Source organism: Amblyomma maculatum, chromosome 2 (assembly GCF_055883805.1).
Source record: "Amblyomma maculatum isolate TAMU_Amacu chromosome 2, ASM5588380v1, whole genome shotgun sequence".
Classification (NCBI taxonomy): Eukaryota; Metazoa; Arthropoda; class Arachnida; order Ixodida; family Ixodidae; genus Amblyomma; species Amblyomma maculatum.
Window position 1 is genome coordinate 168,881,804 of NC_139345.1, and position 22,194 is coordinate 168,903,997.

At 50.8% G+C, this 22,194-nt stretch overlaps 1 protein-coding gene across 1 annotated transcript in view; it reads right to left on the minus strand.

The window, feature by feature from the left end:
• The window catches only part of LOC146200399 (uncharacterized), a 59,566-nt gene extending 58,223 nt beyond the window's left edge, over positions 1 to 1,343 (minus strand). Inside the window, exon 1 of the mRNA XM_084595515.1 lies at positions 910 to 1,343. The gene's annotated coding sequence lies outside the window, so the exon portion shown is untranslated. The remainder of the gene's footprint in view (positions 1 to 909) is intronic.
• Positions 1,344 to 22,194: the final 20,851 nt, after the last annotated feature.

Here is a 22,194-nt window from a genome sequence, read left to right on the forward strand (position 1 = left end):
GCCGCGCACTTGGTACTTTTTCACACCTCATTACCTGTTCGATATGCGCGAACTGGAAAAAAAAAAGGTTGTAATAATGATAAATGTAAACGAACTGAAGCACGTTTTGAGTGCTAGACCTCAGTAAGAATTTATGCGCAAGGGAACGTAACCAATAAATTTGGAGCGTCTTCCAAATGAATAACTCCACAAGCGCGCTTCAGGTATCTTCAAAGAGGCTTTCGTTCTTTGAGAAAATCCTCTGAAACACAACTAGATCATGAAGATACGACCTTTATCCTTTATCATTTTAAATAATCCGACGTCCAGATGGAGCAGATGGACTGCGCGAAATGCGTCCAAGAGTAAGTAAAACTGGTGTTTCATCCATGGTGGTTGAATGGATCGCAACATGCGCCGTAAAGAAAAAAAAAACGCACTACTACCTCCTCAACTACGACAGTACCTGTAAAAGTCACTTGTGGTTCTGATTTCCATTTGTTAATCGCGATTTTACCGTCAAGCGAGTGCTGCTCCAAAGTACCCACAGCGGAATGACGCTAGACTCACTCTTTTCTGATAATGACGACACACCATTACCGCTTTTAGATGGAAAAGCTTAACTAATAAACGTACATCCGCAGATTCTATCAGAAGTACTCATTACGTCGTCACTAGGCGAAGTTTACACTGTTTAAAAGTGCCAGAAAGTTTCAGACGCACGCAGTTTCCGAAACTGCGGAAAGTTTGTTCGAACTTAGTTTTTTCCCAGGCCATTCGTAACGTCCTGTAATCATATAGCTATTGAGAAGAACTACGAACACGTCTCTCGAACAACGTGCGCTACAAACTTCTAAGAGATTAGGACATCCTGGAGCAGCCGCAACCTGAAAAGAAAAATGATTAAAAATGAAACCAGTAGACACTCACAGGGTTTCAGTTGTCCTGGGCTCCTGTCATAGAGGAACTGGAAACTGCAGACGACGCGCCAATCGGATGGTCCGCTTCGTCCGGTCTGGTCGTTCTCATTAATCCAAGTATGGGGCGTTGTTTCAAAAACCAAGGGAGCGAAACAAAATGGAGAAAAAAAAATACACACACCGAAGACAAGGGTCGCTGGAACAAAATCACAGCCAGTCGACGCGGCACAAAACAAATCACACAGCGCGCGTAGACAACGCGGCAAACCCAGAAGCGCCGACGGAGATGCGCGCGCGCGCGCGGCAGAAGCAGCGCAGCGTCGGAGCAGCTCGACGCGACGTCCGCACTCGCTGGGGTCTACCCTGTCGAATGACCGGAGGAGCAGCGCTGGTGGTTTGTGTGCGCCGAGGCGGCGGCGCGGGGCGAGCTGGGAACGGGCGGCGGTAAAAGTGATACGCGCCCGGAGGGGGAGGGCAACACCGGAGGCAGAGGGAAGCACCGAGCGCGGCTCAGGGCTGCTTGCGAGGAGTGTCCGCGCGCGCGCCGCGCGCCCCGCTGCCGCCGCTCTTTCAGCCGCCGACGACGAGCCGCCGTGCGCGCCCGCTTGCTCGCCTGAAGGGGGAGTGCATTTTCGTTTTTTTACTTTTCCGTTGTTTTTCTTCTGCGCCCAGCCGCGCGCCGCTCTTTTTCGCTCCCCCACGATGCGACCCCCCCTATTCGCTTGCCGGCCTCCGCGCTTCTCTGCTCGCGCGTCGCTCCGCACCGCGTAGTACTTGTTTTTGCGCTCCCTCGGCTCTGCTCTTTTTTTCTTTGCGTTCGCGGATTGAGCAGGAGCGAGTGGCGGGGAATCGCAAGAAGGGGGTGGTGGGGGTGAAGCGTTTTTATCTTTGGTCGCCTCAGAGCCGCTCGCTCCTTCGGCGGTTGGTCGGGAGGCAGGGTGGGGTGGGGGTCTCAGCGGAGGGGGTCGCACGCAGCCTAGACTGTTCGTAGGTTGAGGCGCGCGCGCGCGCCGGCGGACGACGCGCGCTCCTCGGGGTTGTCGGGCTTCGCGGGCACCCGGTGCGGCCGCCGCTCTCGCTCCGCTCAGCGCCTCTTCGCTCGTTTGGTTGCTTTTCCTTGTTTTTAGTCGGGGTGGCAGGCCGGCTCTCCTCGGGAGCCGTGCGGCGCGCCGCCGGGTGCTGCGTGCGCGACGCTCGTCGGCTCTTCGCCCGATTCTCTTTTTTTTCCTGGCCTTTTCCCGTTCTCGCTTTTTTTTTTTTTCTGCTCAGCGGACCGCGCGCGCTTTCGACGGCGCTCGCTCGCCGGGGCTCGCCCGTTTCGGCGGCGCCGCGATGGTAATGAGCGCGGCGGCGGGCTTCGGGCGGATGGCTCGCACGCACGCACACGCCGCGCTCGGCTCGGCTGGCTGCTGCCGGCGACGCCGCTCGCCTGTTTGCCCCGTCCCCCACTCTCCCCACCTCTCCGCGCTAGGCTCCGCGTGCGTGTGTGCTTACTCGCTCGCTAGCGCGCGGAGGCATCGTTCGGGAGTGGGCGCGTCTCTTTTTCTCGCGCGCGCGAAATGAAACGCGTCGACGTCCTTTTCTTTTTCTGTTCGCTTTTTTTTTCCTTTATCGTCGAGTTCTCCTGCCTCTGCGTCCGTTCTCTTTGCGGGGGCAGATAGCAGTCGAGCATTGGCCGCTGCCGTGCCGCGCGCGTGCTGTATTTTCGCTACCATCGTTGGCGTGAGATGCACCGCTTGCGCTTTTGTTTTTCGTTTTTTTTTTTCATTGGCTCGTTCCTTGTGGTTTTAGGGGTTTTGGTACCCTGCGTTCCTCGACGTTCTTGCGCGGATGGTTGCGATTTCGGTCTCAGTCAGTGACCTGGTCACTTTACGATGTCGCCAAAACGTGAGGGTTCACCATACACCTTGAAAGGAGCCGTTCTGACCTCTCTCGAACGTAGCTTTTGAACTTAACAGTGTTCTGGAATAGCGGGACTAGGTACAAAAAATCATATATGCACTTCTATTACCAAAACTTGGCTGCACGTGTGAGTGGGTGAAAAGACGTTTATTTTCTGATATGGGGATTACATGTTGTGGTACGGGAGGCGGGTGGAGGAAAGGGGGGACCATCAGTCCAGGGCCCCAATAGCCCTCGCAGCTGCTTCAGCCCGGCGAACGAGCAGACGCTGGTCCTTGACTCACTGCTTGCGGCAGACCGGAGGCGTGGCATCCGACGCTATGGAGAAGTTCCCGTGCCCAAGCATTGAAGCAAGAAAAAAAAAAACATCTCAGCTCAATACTTCGATCATTCTCTTGATTTCGGCGGCTTGCTGTTCTCACAAAAAATAATCGCATTGTTCACGAAACTACGCTACGTCTAGGGATTCGCAGGCATTTTCCTGAAAGGAGACACATTCACAGAAGTTTTTAAAAGCATTTAAGCTTTGAAGATATGTTACCAACTTTTTCTTTTTTGCCAAGCAGTGAAGTCGAGTACCTGGTCGTCGGAGGTGCAGAGTATTGCAGAAAACAGTTGCAGAAAACAGGCTGAGTACAGCTTCCACCAATAGCACCTAAATTGCTTCTACATACATGTCCACCGGTCTGCCTGTGAGGGCTTCTAAAGTACGGTTCGGCGCCCCTGAGATTTACGTGTATGAGATGGGTTCGAGGCTGACGGAGGCAGAAAGGCTCCCTCGCACATTTTCTGAGCGCCGCGGCCCATTCAGGATGATGCACACTATAATAGCCAATTGTGCTATAATACGCGCCTCTAGCACCCCGAACAAGTAGAGGGGCAGTAGGAGCACAATTATTTAATGTAGTGCGCAGGGCAACCGGCATGCAACAGCGCAGTTATCGTGTACATTATCCTAAATGGGACAGGACCGGGCCGACAGCGTGCCTCACATAGTACTGACGTGTGAACCCGTAATACGCGGTCCGCGGACCGACGGTTCGTCGTGTGAATCGGCCTTTATGATCGGGCAAGCGTCTTCCTCGAAAAGCAGGCAGTAAATTTCCTAGAGTCCTGGTGGCTACCGGAGTTGATGACGGTGGTGAAGACAGGAAGGCTTGCTTACTGTACCAGAGGTGGCCTGTCAGAGACAGCTTCGAAACGATTTCGAGGATGACAGCCAGTAGGCATTACACTCGAATTTTTATAAGCACAAACTGTTTACATAAATACAAGTTAACCACTTTCGAAGGTATTTACTGCAAAATTTAAAGAAAGAAAAACTTGGATCAGCAGGGGAGACTCCTTCTTATGCATAGTCGATGATGCATTGCATTTCAGACCTCGTAGCCTAGAACACTGGCTGGGCCTTAGGGCTCTATCCCTCGACGCCCAGCCCACGCCCGAATTATAGCCAATCGCAGCGAGCATCAGCAAAATTAGTGGCTTGCTGCCGATGCTTCGTCTCACAAGATTTTTGCAGCTCTGTGAAAGGCAGAGGTCCCCCATTCCAATCACGATCGCGAGTACTACAATATGAAATTGTGCTCCTGCACGCCTCTCCCCTCCCAAATTGGCGGAGGCCTAGTAGGAGCACAATTCTCTATTATAGTGTCCAGGGGCGAGAGGCACTTAGGAGCACAATTGCAAAGGCTCCTCTGCCTTTCGCAGTGCTACCTCTCTCCCGAGGCATGTGTACCAGGAAAGAAAGTATGTATTAAAAAGTAAAAGAACCAAACTGTTGTCCCTGCCGCACCTGCCCCCTGTACCCGGAAATGTCACTTGCAGAGTGGGGAGAAACCAACAAAGGCGAGAGTGCAACCTTTCGTTGTGTCGCCTACGCGTCCACATTCAGTACATGGTCAGTTTTGTAGCCAAGGCCAAGGTTGCTGTTGGTAATTTGGCTTTGTAGTTTAGGTTCATTCCTCCCTTGCTACTTCGCGCCATACACCTCGATAAGTGGACGTCGTCTTGGCTCGCCGTTTCTCCGGAAACATACATTTCAATGACCTTCACCATCGCGATCGCGTTACTGTTGTCGAAATGACAAGCCACGGACCCTGCAAGCAGGTACGTCTGACAATGCCCGAACTTAATTGTTCAAACGTCGACCTACCATCCATGTTAGCATTTGCCTATCCCCACCGCGGTTAGAACAATTACCGCTATCACACAGAGGACTAGTTGCTGCTGCTGGATAATAGCTGCACCGCTGGTCCAGCTTTGCTTATGTATACCTTTTGAATGCATTCCCGGTTCCGGCTGAAATAGTGGAGTTCAGCCACTTCTTGCAGGCCTTCGGTGATCGGAGCAGTCAACGCCCCCGCGTGCGTCTCACGATCCCTAGGCCGATTCACAAGACGGACGAACGAACCCGTCCGCGGATGAAGCACCGCGTGCACGTCATGCGATGTCACTGGCCGGCGTGCTGCGCCTCATCCACGGGCGGCGGACGAGGCACCGGACCACGTCGCGGACCGAAACCGCCGGATGCCGGAGCAGCACCACTCCTTGCGGCCCCACCACCGCAGAGGAAAATGACAGGCGACGACATTCCAAGCTAACTACTCCGCTTTGCTGACTAGGGTGCCTCAATAGCCGGGTAGGCGATAGTTTCCAGGCACCCTATTCTTGACATTACAAAAGCGCTCCCACTGCCTTAAATAAGTAGGGAAAATATCATTGTTGCCCCACTTAGAAGATGTAGTTCTGCTAGAAAAATAGCATACAGCCCCCCCCCCCCCCCTATTATGACAGTGGAAACACGCGCGTCAGTTTTTGGCTTGCGAAGGCAGCGCCGTCAGCGGACGAGGCGGAGCCAATGACTTCGGGTCACGTGGTGCTCGTCCGCTTGCGGACTCTAGCGATTCCACCGTTTCCGTTACCGGGAAAATGTTCAATGCATCTGTTCGGTGCATCTAACACAAGCCGAAGAACCTTCGGCTTATCGCCACCATATGACAAGTCGCGGCGGCAGCCCGCACGATGAGCATGGGGGCTGCCGAAGCACTTCCGCTCATTGCACAAAAGCAGTTGTAACTTCCCCTCCAGCTATTTTACGAGAGAAGGGTGTTTTCCAAGCGCGATTTCAGAGAACCTACTGGCGCTCGGTGCCCGCATACATCAGCTCGCAGTGAGGTGGATGCACCCTCTCTGCACTTTTGGAAATGACCACTAGCCGGGGCACCAAACGTACATACAAGAAGAAGCACATCTTTATGCTGGCAAACTGCGCTGCTGCGATGGCGGGCTTCGGAATAATTACGCTCTGTTATGCGAGAAACGCCTGCCCGTGCACATGCGGAGGTTTGGCAGTGTGCTCCGACTGTTTTGAAGCCCGTTATACTATGTGTCACGGGCAGAGGCTCTTTATTTTTCTTTCCTTTTCATGCCTGAACATAATATATGTCTTCTTTGGTTGTTTGGCTGAATCCGTCGCTACGTAGTGGCCGAGACGCTGTGCGTTTGCCGTCTTAATTCTGTCGTACCAGAAGGTATTACTAGATTCTTCACATTTCGTACGGTACTCAAGACGGCAAAGCAGAGGGCCGGCATTACACAATGCGCCATATAAAGTCGACGACTCTCCGTAGCTGCCGACAACGATCGCGCATCACCAGAGACCACTTCGCGACGTGTGACGTAAGCGCCTCTTCTTCGCTTTCTTACTGTACTTTTTTTTTTTTTTTTTTTGCTTTTGTGATTTGCGAAACAGACCTCTGCGGTCGGATAATGATTAGAAGTGGCTGGCCGCAGCAAGAAGGAAGTTCGCGGGCATGTCGACTGGCGTTCGAAGGGCGATTATCACTGCCACGTGCGAGCAGATGATAATGAAAAGGATTAATGGTAAAGGGTGGAAAGCATGCCCGAACTATCGTATGCAAACTAGCCGAATGCGTCTGTGCGTTGGCGCCTTCCTCTTGGGCCTTCGAGCCACTCCGCTTCATTAAGATGAGATAGATGGACGGAGCCAAGAATATTACGTACGGGACATAATCAAGTGCCTAATTAATATCTTAACTCTGTACTTGCTACCAAGCAACCAGCGAGGTCGGCTAGATGTCCCGATCAGTTGTTAATATTGAACCGACAACGTACGTAGAGAAGCCTCATTAGCAAAGATTCCATCCATTCCTTTAGCGCGCACCGACTTTTGACGTGAAATAGGCTGTAGTATTCGCCAACAACGCTGTTAAGCGGCAGTGATGTGTATTTAGCTGCTTCGCCCTAAATTAAAGAAGTTCAGAGGCAAAGACATTGTTAGCTTCACAGAAGTGATACGTTCCCAACACAGAGGAAAACAACAAAATAAAACTGCTGTTTGATTCCACAACTTATCAACGAAGAAACAACAGAGCAGGCAACCGATTCAGCTTCGAATTTAGTCTTGATAAGGTGAGCGCCGCTGTAGGAGATCTCCAGAAGTGAGAAATGCACCACTCCCGGTCATTATAGCCTATAATGCACGAATAAGGAGGGCCCTACATATATTTACATTTCGCCCCACACTGATTGATCTCTGCTTACCCATACAGCACAAACCAATAATTGGCGCAGTATTGGTACTTGGAACGTCCAGTGCATTGCCAACATACTCAATATTGGGCCCAAGAAAGAAGTTAAGAGGGAATTTAGCGACTGAAGTAGTGAAAGGCGAAAGCCTGAGTGCTGCACTCTGCTGTGCAACTGGCACTGATTAGATATATTTTAATTATAAATTAGTCATTAGGTGGGTAATTATTTTTTATTAATGAGCCACTATTAGTTACTTATTAGATTACCTAATCAGTAATTACTTAATAATTAAATATTTATTATTAATGATTGACCATTGATTGGCATATGGCTATATAAGGCACGCATTCGCGCATACTGTGGTGGTGCTCTGTGATTGGTCGACACCTCTATGACGTCATCCCGTCAGAGCCGCCGCAAAAGCGGGACACATTTCGTCCACGATAACATGAGCCATTAATAATCAAGGGCAGCAACGCATTCGCGCACTGCATGGTGCACGCGCATTTATGGACCCTTTATGCCAGTTGTTTGGCGGACGCCAAGATAACTGTCGAGCCTTCATGCCAAGCTTCTGAAAACCCGCAGCGTCGGCGTCTTAAAAACGTTGCGGACAGCGATATCATTCAGATGTGTGAAGCACTGAAGAACGATGATGAAGCAGTGGCGGTAGACAATGACAAGCCCTTGCAAACAAAGGAGGCCGCAGTCCCAACATGTGCGCCTGACAGCTCGGCATAGCGGGAAAATGCCGCGTGCGAGAGGAAAAAATGAAAGAAAAAGAAAGGAAAATCAGCGAGAAGCGGCCGCGGGAGGCAAAACAATTGCAGAGACCCATTTTGCTTTGCTTACAACAGGCTGGCGGTTGGAAAATGGGAAGAGAACTTGGCGACTAGCAGGAACCATCATTGCAAAGGTTGGGCCTGAAAAGGCCGCGACAGGCGCGTCGTATGTCTCTCCGCTGCCGTAAATCGACGAGAAGGCCTGCCTCCAAACTCCTGACAACAGAATCAGAAATGGAGTTATGTCGTGTTTGCAAACGCTAATTGAATGTCGTGAAATAATGATAAAAAAAAGAATACTTACTGACGTAGCTATGTGAGCCAACTAACGTGCCTTCTCGGTCGGTCGATCTTTTTTCAGTTGTCGGTTCGCTTTTCCCTGTCTATTCCATGTTTATGTGGCGATATGTGACGGAGAGGGGAGGGGAGGAGGAGGTCGTTGCGTGTTTGTTCCCACATTCAAGGTTGTGCTATCAATCATGTGGATTATGTGCTAACCTTTGTTCCCCTAGGGAGTCCGTGACATCCGAAAGCTGTTCGCCTTTTCCGATCAGAAGGCGTCAGTGAGGTCAGATATCACGCAGGGAAAGTCATTCCACTCGTTCTTGGCTGCACGTTTACAAGAGACCGTAATTCAGTTTGTTGCGTTGGAAATGGTTGCACAAAAGAGTTAGCGAAGAATGTCGAATTGAACCAGCAGACATGAATTATTTCAGTGCCTGAGGAATTAATAGGCCAAACTGCAATCGTAGTCATATTTTAAAACGACTAGAATAGTATCAGCAGATTTCAATTTACCGAGTTTATATATATATATATATATATATATATATATATATATATATATATATAAACTCATATATATAAACTACAATCGTAGTCATATTTTAAAACGACTAGAATAGTATCAGCAGGTTTCAATTTACCGAGTTTATATATATATATATATATATATATATATATATATATATATATATATATATATATATATATATATATATATATGTGTATATATATATATATATATATATATATATATATATATATATATATATATATATATATATATATATATATATATATATATATATATATAAACTCATATATATAAACACACATACACATACATGTGTGTGTGTGTGTGTGTGTGTGTGTGTGTGTGTGTGTGTGTGTGTGTGTGTGTGTGTGTGTGTGCAGGACATTTATTTGGCCACCAATAGCCTCTTGAAGTAAATACCTTTCGAGCCCTTATGTCAATAACGATTAGAGCTGAACGAGCTAATTACGCTGACCCATTGCCCTCTTTCTCAGAATGATTTCTGCCCCGGGGAGGATTTATAGCGCGAAGTGCGTCTACGTTTCTGATTGGCGATATTTGGCTTCTGCGGTAGAGCCACCTCTTTTACCTCCGGCTTGTGATTAAATAATTTAAACTATTTTAACGATTACAGGAAACGGCCCAGCCTGCCTCAAATGCTATTCTCCCCATCTGGAAGTCCCGCGGTGGCCTAAGCCACGTCGCGTGCGGGCAGCACATGCTGGGTAACTGCCCAATATTAACCAGCTTTCCGGTGAACGCCGTAGATATGACTTGGCCTGGTGCTCGAATAGCCATACGGGGTGAAATTCTTGGGAAAATGGGATCTTTTATCCTATTCGACCTGACCAAAAAGGAAAAAAAAAATATAGCCATGGCGCTGAAGGGCCACGTACATCCCGCTTTATCCCTTTCTTTCTCCCTATGTTTATGTCCTAGAGAGCGCGCTAGCCCCTAACCCTTGTTGCGAGGTGTGACTGATGCATACGGCTCAGGCAGAGACCCCCCTCGCTCGCAGCTGCTTTCGAAAACATCGCTGCTCTGTTTGGTTCGGATGCGGGCAGGCCGCCTCTGCTGCATCTGCTGGGATACTCTGCCTGGTTGACACACAGGCCCACGCAGGAGACGCCCCTATCGTGTGCGTGCTCGACGCGGCAAGGGTTGCAGCCTCGGCGCTGCGTGGCTCCGTCCAGACAGCGGCCATTGCATGTGTCCCGACGGGTGGTCTCCTCCTTTTCTCGCGCAATTTTCTTCTTTCTGTTCGCTCGACGGCGCCTTTTGTCAGGCGCTCGCTGTTCGCCCCGATTGTTCTCGACGCCGTCTCCACTTTTGCATGCGCCGCACCGTTAGCGCTTAAGCGTCGAGTCTCAGGGGTCGTCGCGACGCTTTGTGTGCAAGTTCTTTAGTTCGCCGTCCGGCAGCTTGTTCAGTCGGTTTCTTATTTTTCATCGCCGCGGCGTTCCGTCAGTCTCCTTTGCCTGGTCTCTTGTATATTTTTTTTTGCTTACTTCTCCAGCAGGCGGACTGAACAGATGTGCTGGTGGAGATTTTTCGATGAGAGTTCTTTAAATTATCACTGGGGTCATCGCTAGAAGGCGCATATATATATATATATATATATATATATATATATATATATATATATATATCATCAGCCTGACTATATCCCACTGCAGGGTGAAGGCCTCTCCCATCTTCCTCCAATTAACCCGGTCCTGTGCTAGCAGCATCCACTTGAGACCTGCGAACTTCTGAATCTCATCCGCCCACCTAACTTTCTGCCGCCCCCTGCTACGCTTTCCTTGCCTTGGAATCCAGTTTGTTACCCTAAGCGACCATCGGTTATCCTCTCTTCGCGCTACATATATGTCCTGCCGATGCCCATTTCTTCTTCTTTATTTCCATTAGAATGTCAGTGACTTGAATTATTTCCCTGACCCACCCTGCACGTTTCCTATCTCTTAACGTTATCCGTACCATTTTTCTTTCCATTGCCCTCTGCGTTGTCCTCAGCCTAAGTATAGAAGCCTATTTGTTAGCCTCCACGTTTCAGCCCCATAGGTAAGTACAGGCAAGATGCAACTGTTGTATACTTTCCTCTTAAGCGATACCGGTAAGCGGCTAGTCATAATCTGGGAGTGCTTGCGAAATGCGCTCCATCCCAATCTTATTCTCCATGATATTTCCCTTTCACATATATATATTGTCACGTCTCGGTAGAACACCAAGGAGGACCTAGCGATAGATGGTTTGAATGGTAGACCAGAACAAGTCTTGCGTTCAAGCTTCTTTCACTTCCAGGCTCGCGCTTGTCGTCTCAGATGTCATCTTTTGCGTCGTCTTCTATATGCGTCATTTGCCCCCCTCCTCAGGAAGCATCGTCTCGATGAGGTCAGTCCGAGTTGTACGGCTTCATACGCACAACGTGGACGACGTCTGCTTGTTGCTGGCGTCGCTTTGATGTCGACACCTTGTCTGGCACCACCTCATAAGTGACGTCGGTTAAACGTCGCTGGACAACATAGGGCCCGAAGTATCGCCGCAATAATTTTTCGGAGAGTCCACGGCGGCGAATAGGAGTCCAGACCCACACTTTGTCGCCAGGTTCGTACATGACATGTCGGTGTCTCTGATTGTAGCGTCGTGCATCATGCTCTTGCTGATTTTTGATTCGCACACGCGCTAGTTGTCGAGCTTCCTCTGCACGTTGAGCGAATTCCTCGGCGTCCTGATCGAGATCATCGGTGTCAGCATTTGGGAGCAACATTGCATCCAGCATAGTTGTTACTGGTCGCCCGTGAAGGAGGCTGAATGGTGTCATACGAGTGGTGTCTTGGCGTGCCGTATTGTAGGCGAACGTGACGTAGGGAAGAATTTCGTCCCAATTTTTGTGGTTCACGTCGACGTACATGCAAAGCATGTCTGCGATGGTCTTATTGAGACGTTCCGTCAACCCATTGGTTTGGGGGTGATAGGCTGTAGTTTTACGATGACTGGTGCCACTGAGGCGGAGAACGGTCTCCAAAAGTTCGGCCGTAAATGCAGTTCCTCGGTCTGTTATAATGAGTGCCGGGGCGCCATGCCTCAGGACAATGTTCTCAACAAAGAACCGAGCTGCTTCAGCGGCGGTACCCCTTGGCAGAGCCTTGGTCTCCGCGTAGCGGGTTAGATAATCGGTGGCGACAATTATCCATTTATTCCCGGCTGTGGACGTCGGAAATGGTCCCAGGAGGTCCATGCCGATTTGTTTAAAAGGTGTCGTTGGCACTTGAAGAGGGTGGAGTAGGCCAGCTGGTTTTACAGGAGGTGATTTACGGCGCTGGCAGTCTATGCACGTACGTACATAGTGTTTCACTGTCGCCGGCAGTTTTGGCCAGTAGTATCCATGCTGTACTCTAGCCAAAGTGCGGGTGTAGCCTAGGTGACCGGCGGTTGGCTCGTCGTGACACGCTTGCAAAACTTCACTGCGGAGAGCTGATGGGACGACGAGTAAATGACTGTTTCCCCCTGGGCGGAAGTTCTTCTTGTAAAGTACGTTGTTGCGAATAAAGAACGAAGGCATTACTCGGGCGAAAGTCTTAGGCACAACCGTAGTTCGCTTTTCCAAGAAATCAATAAGAGGGAGCAATTGCTGGTCCTCCCGCTGCTGTTGGGAAAGCGTTGCGTCATCTATGACACCTAAAAACGCACTGCCTTCATCGGTCATAGTGGAAGGCTCGACCGGCGCTCGTGAAAGGCAATCAGCATCCGTGTGCTTCCTTCCAGATTTGTAAATAATGGCCATGTCAAATTCTTGTAATCGAAGGCTCCAACGCGCGAGTCTCCCTGAAGGGTCCTTTAGGTTCGTCAGCCAACAGAGAGAGTGATGGTCGCTAACGACTTCAAAGGGGCGAGCGTACAAATAAGGGCGGAACTTCATAACTGCCCATACCACTGCAAGGCATTCTTTTTCGGTTGTCGAGTAGTTCGCTTCCGCTTTAGATAGGGTCCTGCTGGCGTAAGCAATTACTTTTTCCACACCATCCTGGCGCTGCACCAGCACAGCACCCAAGCCCACGTTGCTGGCATCCGTATGAAGCAGTGTAGGGGCGTCGTCATCAAAGTGTGCCAGAACAGGTGGTGTCTGTAAACGCCTCCGCAGCTCATTAAAAGCTTGTTGCTGTTCTTCACCCCAGCTAAAGACAGCGTTGTCACGCGTCAACGAAGTTAATGGCCAGGCAATTCGTGAGAAGCCAGCAATAAACCGACGATAATAGGCGCAAAGACCCAGGAAGCGCCGTAATGTCTTTTTGTCCGTAGGTGTTGGGAACTTGGCGACTGCGGATAGCTTTTCAGGATCAGGCCGCACACCTTCTTGGCTAACGACGTGGCCTAAGAACTGCAGCTCCTCGTAACCGAAGTGGCACTTCTCGGGCTTTAGGGTGAGGCCTGCAGATCGTATGGCCTGAAACACAGCTAGCAAACGGCGTAGATGCTCTTCAAATGTGGCCGAAAACACAATCACGTCGTCAAGATACACCAGGCATGTTTGCCACTTAAGTCCCGAGAGCACAGTGTCCATCAGCCTCTGAAATGTTGCTGGTGCAGAGCACAAACCGAACGGAAGCACCTTGAACTCATACAATCCGTCGGGAGTGACGAATGCTGTCTTCTCCCGATCCCTCTCATCTACTTCTATCTGCCAATATCCACTTTTCAAGTCCATTGATGAGAAGTAACGTGCATTTCGTAGGCGATCAAGGGAATCGTCGATGCGAGGAAGAGGGTACACGTCTTTTTTAGTCACTTGGTTGAGCTTGCGGTAGTCTATGCAAAATCGTAAGCTGCCGTCCTTCTTTTTAACAAGCACCACGGGGGAAGCCCAGGGGCTCTGTGACGGCTGGATAACGTCGTCTCTAAGCATTTCGGCCACCTGGCGCTGAATGGCTTCGCGTTCTTTCGGAGCCACACGGTAAGGATTTTGTCGAATTGGGCGAATCGAGTCATCCGTAATGATTCGATGTTTTGTCAAGGGCGTTTGGCCGACCCGTGATTCGGAAGCAAAGCAGTCTCGAAATTGATCTATGAGATCCAAAAGGCGGTCCCGTTCTGAAGAAGACAAATTTGGACTCACATCGACGATGGTTACGGGTGTCTTGCACATTGGCTCTTCCTGTTGCAGTGAGAAGCAGTGCTGCGCATTTAGGATGCTGTCGAAAAAGGCCACAGTTGTGCCTTTCGGAATTTGCTGACGCTCGTCGCTGAAGTTTGTCAGCAGCACTTCGGTCTGTCCATCGGTCAAGTTGACTAGCCCCCGAGCTATAGAAACACCTCGGCTTAGTATCAGGGTGACTGCCCTTTCGGCGATTCCATCGCCGGTGTGCGCCACGTCGCACTTCACTTGAACAAGAGAGCATGATCGCGGAGGTAATGTCACCGTCTCCTTGGCGACGCGTAAGGGCATCAGTGGTACTTCCGCATAACCAAGGTCTCCATGATTCTTGGTGAAGGCAACGACGCTATCTCGAATGCTGATTACAGCCCCATGAAGGCGCAGAAAGTCCATGCCCAAGATGAGGTCTTTGCAACAGTCAGGGAGAATAACGAAACTGCCGACAAACACCGCGTTTCCTATTGCTATCCGGGCAGTGCACTTCCCTGTCGGTGCCAGTAGCTGACCCCCAGCACTTCTAATTACTGGCCCAGTCCATTCAGTTCTTACTTTACGCAGCGTATCAGCCAGTTTCTGGCTAATAATTGAAAAATCCGCTCCGGTATCCACTAGAGCATGTACCTCCAGCCCGTCAATAGAAACGGCGAGGTCAGCACTAACAATTTCATCCAGGTTGTTCGTCTTTTTCGGCATTTGCGGCGGAAGTGCAGCAATGTCGGCGCTGTCAGCTTCGTCGTCGGGGCTGCTCATCTGGTGCGGCATTTTCGGCGGTAATGTAGGCGGCATTTTCGGCGGTAGTGCGGCGATGTCAATGTTAATGTTAACAGCGGCGTCAGAAGCACAGGTTGTCGGCGGTTGCGGCGGTGGTGAGGGGTTTGGCATTTTTCGACTGGTTGCAACCTCCCCTCGCGAGGTTGCGGCTGTTAGTTTCCCCGGTGAGGGCTCGGGGACCGCTGTCCGCTAGCGTCAGCAATGCTACGGCGCATTGGCGAAGGATAACGCTGTGGTGATGGGGAGGAGCGGCGGCGGAAGCCCCGGGACTTGTTTTCCCTGCTGACCGGAGGGTCGTCCTCGATTTGGGCAGTGTCGGCATTGAAGTGTTGGCGAGCAGAAGCAGGCGGAAAGGCTTGCCCCTCTTCGCGGTAGCGGCAGTACCGATACACGTGGCCAGGTTGTCCGCAGTAGAAACAGAGTGGCCGGTTATCATAACTGCGCCACCTGTCAGTTCGGCGTGGTTGGAAGCGCCTGGAAGGCGCCCACTGAGGTCCATGGAAGAGTCGCGTCTCCTGACGGCTCGATGAGCTCGATGGGGCGTAGTCTGGAGGCGGGCGACGAAGGACTGCGGCATAGCTCTCATGTTGCTGCTCCTGGTAAGGTGCAGGAACGTCGGCCGTGAAGCTGACCGGTTGTGGAGCGTGGTATGGCTCCGAAATAGCTGCCGCGTTGTCGACGGGGTGAGACTGGTTACATGGTGCAGACGGTGATAAGGCATACCGAATTTCATTCCTGACGGTTTCCACGAGGGCCTGTGATGACTGAGCCTTCGTAGCCGTAATTCGCTGGAGCTCCTCAAGGACAATTTCTCTAATGAGGTCTCGAAGAGCGGTCCTATCGGTTGCATTCAGCGCCGCCGCAGTCGTCGAAGCACAGTTAACGGGTCGGTTGTACTGGCGGCACCGGTCTTGTAGGGCTCGCTCTATAGCAGTAGCGTCCTTAACGAACTCTCTCACCGTTTTAGGTGGGTTGCGTACCAAGCCGGCAAACACCTGTTCTTTTACACCATGCATGAGATGCCGTAGCTTCCTTGGCTCACTCATATCAGGGTCGGCACGGCGAAAAAGGCGAGCCATGTCTTCCGCAAACATAGCCACGCTCTCATTTGGCTTCTGGATGCGCACTTCAAGCAGGCGCAGCGCATTGTCCCGTCGGTCAGTTCTCGCGAAAGTGTCGACCAGCTGGCAGCGGAAGTCATCCCATGTGGATAAGCTGGCCTCGTGGTTTTCAAACCACGTTCTAGCATTATCCTGAAGGGCAAAATAAACATTACAAAGCTTCTGGTCTGCGCTCCACTGGTTTATCTTGGCCACTCGCTCAAACTGGTCGAGCCAGTCCTCCACATCTTCAAACGCTTCCCCGCGAAAGCACTCTGGTACCTTGGTGTTCTGTAGTGTCACCGGCGTAGGGTTGGTATGTGCCATGGCTTGGGAGGTCTGAGGAACTTGGGCGTTTGAGGAGTCGTTCGGTAGGTGACTGTACTCCGGCGCTAGGCCTAGAAGGCGGCGGCTAGCACGATGGACAGGCGTGTCGACGTTTGGGATCCGCTGTGGACTGCCGGAAGGAGTCCTATGCATACCCCAGCGCGCTCCACCAGTGTCACGTCTCGGTAGAACACCAAGGAGGACCTAGCGATAGATGGTTTGAATGGTAGACCAGAACAAGTCTTGCGTTCAAGCTTCTTTCACTTCCAGGCTCGCGCTTGTCGTCTCAGATGTCATCTTTTGCGTCGTCTTCTATATGCGTCAATATATATACGTGTAGATATAGCGTTCCCCAAATGTGAAAACTATAATGTTCTTACGACAACTGTACAAGTCCCTGCATGCAATTGCATAGATCCCACAGACTAAACCACTGATACCCATTTTCGGTAAGGTTTATACGTAGCTGCCTAGATGAGGATTTCCCACCGGTGTAATGAACGACGTTCACTTAGATGACGTCGAGATATGGCGTACGTTCCTGATGCTACACGGTGACGTGCAGTCCCTCCTGCATGCCTGGAAGCGTGCCACTTTTTTTTTTTTTATCCTTAAATTCAAGGATGCATTCGCGGTGGATAACAGCGCAGCGGAAAAAGGACAAAAAAAAAATAAAAGGATCGTAACAGAATGGGACAACGCCTCCCTTTTTGTTCGTGTTCTAGTGAGCTTAGTCCACTATGAATCTGTAAACTTGCCCGACTTTCTCCCCTATAATTAATAGACGCTCCCAAGGGGGTTTCCCCATTTCCTTCCGGGAAAGATTGCGCATCACGCACAGTTATTTCCTTGTATTGTTTTTCAACTTCCCAAAATATCATTAACGGTGTAAGCTCCTTTAGTTATGGTTATTTTTTCCTCCATCTTCACCTTTTCATCTGTTAAAATGCATGCTCTTGTTCCATTCCTTGAGGAATTGTCAGTTGACGATCATCATCAACACCAGTAACCTTAAGTACATCCGCTGAGGGGAAAAAAATGCCTGATCTCCGATTTCCAATCAATGCAAACTCCCTAATCCCAACCGCATACCTTACAGATTGTAGCACAGAAGAAAGGCTGGACGAAAGCGACCCCGATAACTCTTGCAGCGTATATTGTCGCGTGGATCTGGATCGGCAGGTTTCGCAGGCATCGCGGGCCCGCGGTGCTTTTATATATTTTTATTTTCATTGCTGCAAGCTGTTTCTCAGCCTTAACGGGAGTCGGAAAGGATTTGAAGTAGGCTGACACATGCTTCAAGTTTAGGCAAACTGCAATTGCCTTTGTCGAAGATGTTTGCCAACTTTGTCTAATAGAATATTGTTTTTTTTCTTTTTTTTTTTGTCGCGCCCGTCTTGTGAAGACATCTCCGCGAAAACTTTTCTTTTTTTAAGGGGGAGGGCAGGGGGAGGTTTTTGAGATTTTTCTAATCTAAGCATGCAGGCTACCCCTTCTCTTTTTCTGTATTGTGATCCTAAAAAAATGGGATGCTTACTTCTTAGAATCGAGTAAATATAGATACAAGACTGACTTACCCCCTTCGCGTTATGTGTACTGCTTATGATTGCGAAGAGCATGTCATTAACTCTAGTTGGTTATCTGGCCTGCACGCTTTGCCACTTTCCTGATTTTTAACTTTGCACCTATCACTCTCCTTTTTAGTCCCTTGCGCTGTCTTTAATTTCATGCCTCCTCGTTGGGCTCCAAGTGTCCGCACGACAGGTGAGTAGGTGCTTAGAATGGCCGTACGCTTCTCCCTTTAGAGGCAGATCAAAACTAGGGCGTATTTAAAAGCCACTTTCGGATAGTCCGATGTTGTTGTTTTTTTCTCTCTATGTTTTTTTTTTTTTTCTTGTAGGAAGAGGGGGACTGGCCCTTCCGCTCAAACATCAGCCCTCTCTAGGGAGACGGCTATCTTCATGTTACGACAGCGCATGTCAAACGCGCGTACTTCATACTATTCTTTCATCTTATTTCTCTTGCTTTCAACTGAACCGGGGTCACTGTCTGACGTTACTATATACGCGTTCCGTAACCACTTCCACTGTTTCGTCACCTATCGTTAGCGGTTGTTCTCTTGCAATAATTAAGAACATCAGTTTTATTCATATTAATATTTACATTCACCGTTAGTCTTTGTATGCCTAAGGTCAGTAGGTTTTGTACAATTCGTCCTCTGTAAGTTACTTAGCAGGACAGTGTCATCAGTGAATCGGCAATTACTCGAGGTGGGAGGCCAGGGTGGTTTGCACAAAGTTATCAGTTTCCTTGTAACTGAATGCCACTTGCCTTGTCTACATGCAGGCTGCACTGTGGTGATAAGAACAGAGGAACGCCCGTCGTCCGCTGTGGGAGAGAGAGAGAATAAACTTTATTTTCCGCAGTGGGACCGCACTGTAGTTTCGCAAAGGCTTGGAAGTGGATTAAACCGCATGTTTTTTTTTTTTCTTTTTTTTTTAGCTCTTCCAGAAAGCAATATATAAAAGAAGTGACGCTGTTCAGAGAGTTTCCTTTCGACTGCAGAACAGCTGAACCCGCGAGTGCATCACGTAACCACAAACCACAGCTCCGCTAGAGCAGGCGTCGGTTGTTCCGAAGGCCTGTGTGAATGAAACCGCAAGGCAACGCGGCACAAATGAAGTACCGTCGGTTCGTGCTCAGCCACCGCCCCGGCGCCGCCCTGGCGCGTGCGAGCGTCAAGCGACCAGAAGCGCTCACTGATTTGCGTGAAGTGTTTATAGCTCCGGCCTCGCGGAGCGTGCGCGGCCGCAGGTCCGCGCGCTCTTATGAGGCCGCTTGCGGCGGCGACACTTACACGTCGGGTCGGCGTCAGAACTGCTATACGGCGGGGCCAAATAACAAAACAAGTAAAAAATATCTCATAACGCTCCCCTACGTTATTACGCTAGGCGCGCGCTCAAATCGAGGTAAACACATTTCGCAACGCTCGTGTTTCGCAACCCAGGTCGTATAATACAAGGTATGCTGCAAGTCTAGCCATTCGATTCCTTTCTTGTTTTGGCTCATATAGTAGGTACCTGTATCGGTCTCCCGCGCGTCGCGTGATATTGCGCCCTGTTCATGTTTTGTTGCGAAAGCAACATTACGCCAGGGTTCAGCTCGTCGCGTGTGCCGTGGCCACAAATGACCTTGAACAGCCGCGAAGAAGACCAAGAAGACGATGACGAAGAAGAATAGAAAGAAGAACGCTCGGTCACCCGTAGCTAATGCTTTCGCTCGACATTCGCTTCAGCAGCGTTGAACCCTTTTCACTTTTTACGTTAGCGTGCGCAAGGCGCGTCCCATCACCGATCCAGCACATCTTGCTCCTACGAGGAAACGTGACAGCCTATTTCGCTGTATCTGAACAAAGAGGAAGAAATCTCAGAGCCATGCGTTGACGCGCGGCAAGGCTGCTCAAGCGGCTCGGGTTACTGGCTTCGTCGAACGACTCCCGCCCCTAACCGACTATTCTACACCAAGGAGGATATATATCCTCCTTGTTCTACACAAACCAGTAAAGAGCGCACAGTCAATAATGGCAGCCCCGCTTCCCAGGTGACATTTTTCTGCCTCCGGCCCCGTTGCACGTGTGCAAGAAAGCACGCGCGGAGACTGAACTCGACAGCGACGCGGGGCATGAGGAGGCAGGGTGGTGTGAACAATACTGTGGGCGCATGACCACAGCGGTGGACTGGCACTGCGGAAGCTTGTTTCGCAGGCCGCAATCACCGCTTAGTTTTTTCACCCATTTCGAGGCACCCTGCTCGTGCTGGAATGTCTTCGTTTCAGTGGACTTTTGCCCTTCCCAGCATCTCAGGCTGCAAAGTCACCGCGCGCGGCAGTCACTCCCAGAGTTCAGCGCACCAATTCAAACCGACACGTGCGCCACCACGTACACCGCCTTCGGAGCTCGATTCGGAGGAGGAGGAGAGGCTTCGGAGCACGTTCTTCGCTCGTTTTCCGCGTGCAGGCAGAAAAGATGCGTCCTCTTTCCTCGCTTCACTCATTTCGTCTCTGCAGCCGAGGGGTGCCTACTGGAAGAGGTTCTCGCTCAGCCGATGACGGGGACGTGACCATCTGCGACTTCCGGCCCTATAGGGAACCAAAGCTGGAGTTTGCTCCGCGACGCCAGCGCTCGGTTTCCAGCGGAGCGGAGAGGAACTACAAAACCTACGCGCATCCGCGCCCGCGCTGCGCGCGGCTGTCTGCGGAGTCTGCGCAGCCTGCTCGCTCGGGAGCGCGTGCTACAGGCAGCCGCACGTGCAAGCGGAGCGGGAGAAGGAGAGTGAGGACGAGGGGGGATGGTCGTGTGTCTGTGCGCGCAAAGCCGGCGCTCTTTGCCAGTGGTGTTTCTTATTTTTGCTTTTTTCTGTGCCCCGGCTGACATAGAGGCTGGCTGGAGGCACGCTTTTTATCGCTGCTTTCGAAAGTGAGAAATTATGATTAATTGATCGCCGCGGACATAGTTTTCAAAGAGCGCTTGTTGGCAGGCTCAGACAAAAAAAAAAAAACCATGAACGCGAATTCGGTACTCGAAGGCAGAGGCAAGCGACAGGTCTTTTGAAGGACTTGAGGCGGCACCTCTTGATGTCTCTTCTATGTTGTTCAGAGAATGAAGGGTCCAGCCTTCTTGTTGAGAATTGATACGCGTGTACACAGCGACGAGTGCTCCGGGCGCTGGTTGGGGAGCTTCCTTTCCATTTGTGACTGCTCAGTTGAAAGGGGCCTATGCAACTCTTTGGGGACCGACGTTTCAGGCGATGCTGCCGGCGCCGTGGTGCCTGCTTTCGGCGCGTTTAGGACGCGTTCCCTACAAAGGCACAAAACATGCCGCCTTACCCTTTGGTTCCCGCTGACAGCGGTCAGGGGTAGTTCGCTGCTGTGGCGCTGCCATGGCGCTGCCATCCGAAATCAACGACTTGTCTACCCTTAACGATGAGAGGTTTCTTAACGACCTGGATCACCAACGAGAAGCCGAGGCATGCCATTCTTTCGGCAGTTTCCTCTCTCCGTGAGACGAAGAGCGAGGAAATGCCTGACGACTTTTCATGCAGGCGGGGACATCTCTCCAAGTAAACCTTTGTCTTCTTAATTCCACAGCTACGCTGTGCAATCCCTAGTTCAGTTTTCTCTAGTGAATGCGCAGTTTTGAGCTCCCGAAGCAGGATCGCGTATGAGGATAGGACGATTAACGTATGTGTTTTCCCTTTATAAGCGCCGAGTGATGGCATTAATGACATATATCTGTTTCTTGAGGCCGACTTGGTTCTGCGATGGCTGCTGCGGCACCGCCAGTTACAAACAGAGGTGCGAGATACGAGCGGTACGAGATACCTAAAAAGAAACCGACAACCATCGTTTCAACACGAAAGAGAGAAGAGAGAAAAACACTTTCACGAGTTTTGCGAAAAAGCGCGCCGTCACTTTTTCATTCCAGTTTTTTTTTTTTTTCTTGCCCCCTTTGTTGGAGCGCGACGGCGGCCAGAATGCGGCCGGAGGAGGAGAGAAACAACCGAGCGCGCGCGCGCAATCACGTGCTGGAGAGCAGCGCGGAGCAGACGACAGCATGCTTTTCTATGCGGCGGGGAGCAGACGACGCGGCCGCACTGCGCGTAGGTTTTGACGGGACCTCCATGGAGGGCGCTGAGGCACAGAGCGGCGCAGCGCCCCCTGGCCCAGGTTTTCTCCCCTATCCCCCGCCTCGCCGCGGGTCACTCAGCTTAGCAGAAAGAAGCGATTTTGTGCGGCCAGGGCGCCCCAAAAGAAAACAAGAATAGCAGTGAAACGGGCGCTACGCGCTTCTTTCCGCGGTGCCGAAGCCTGCCCAGAAAAGTAGCACCACCCG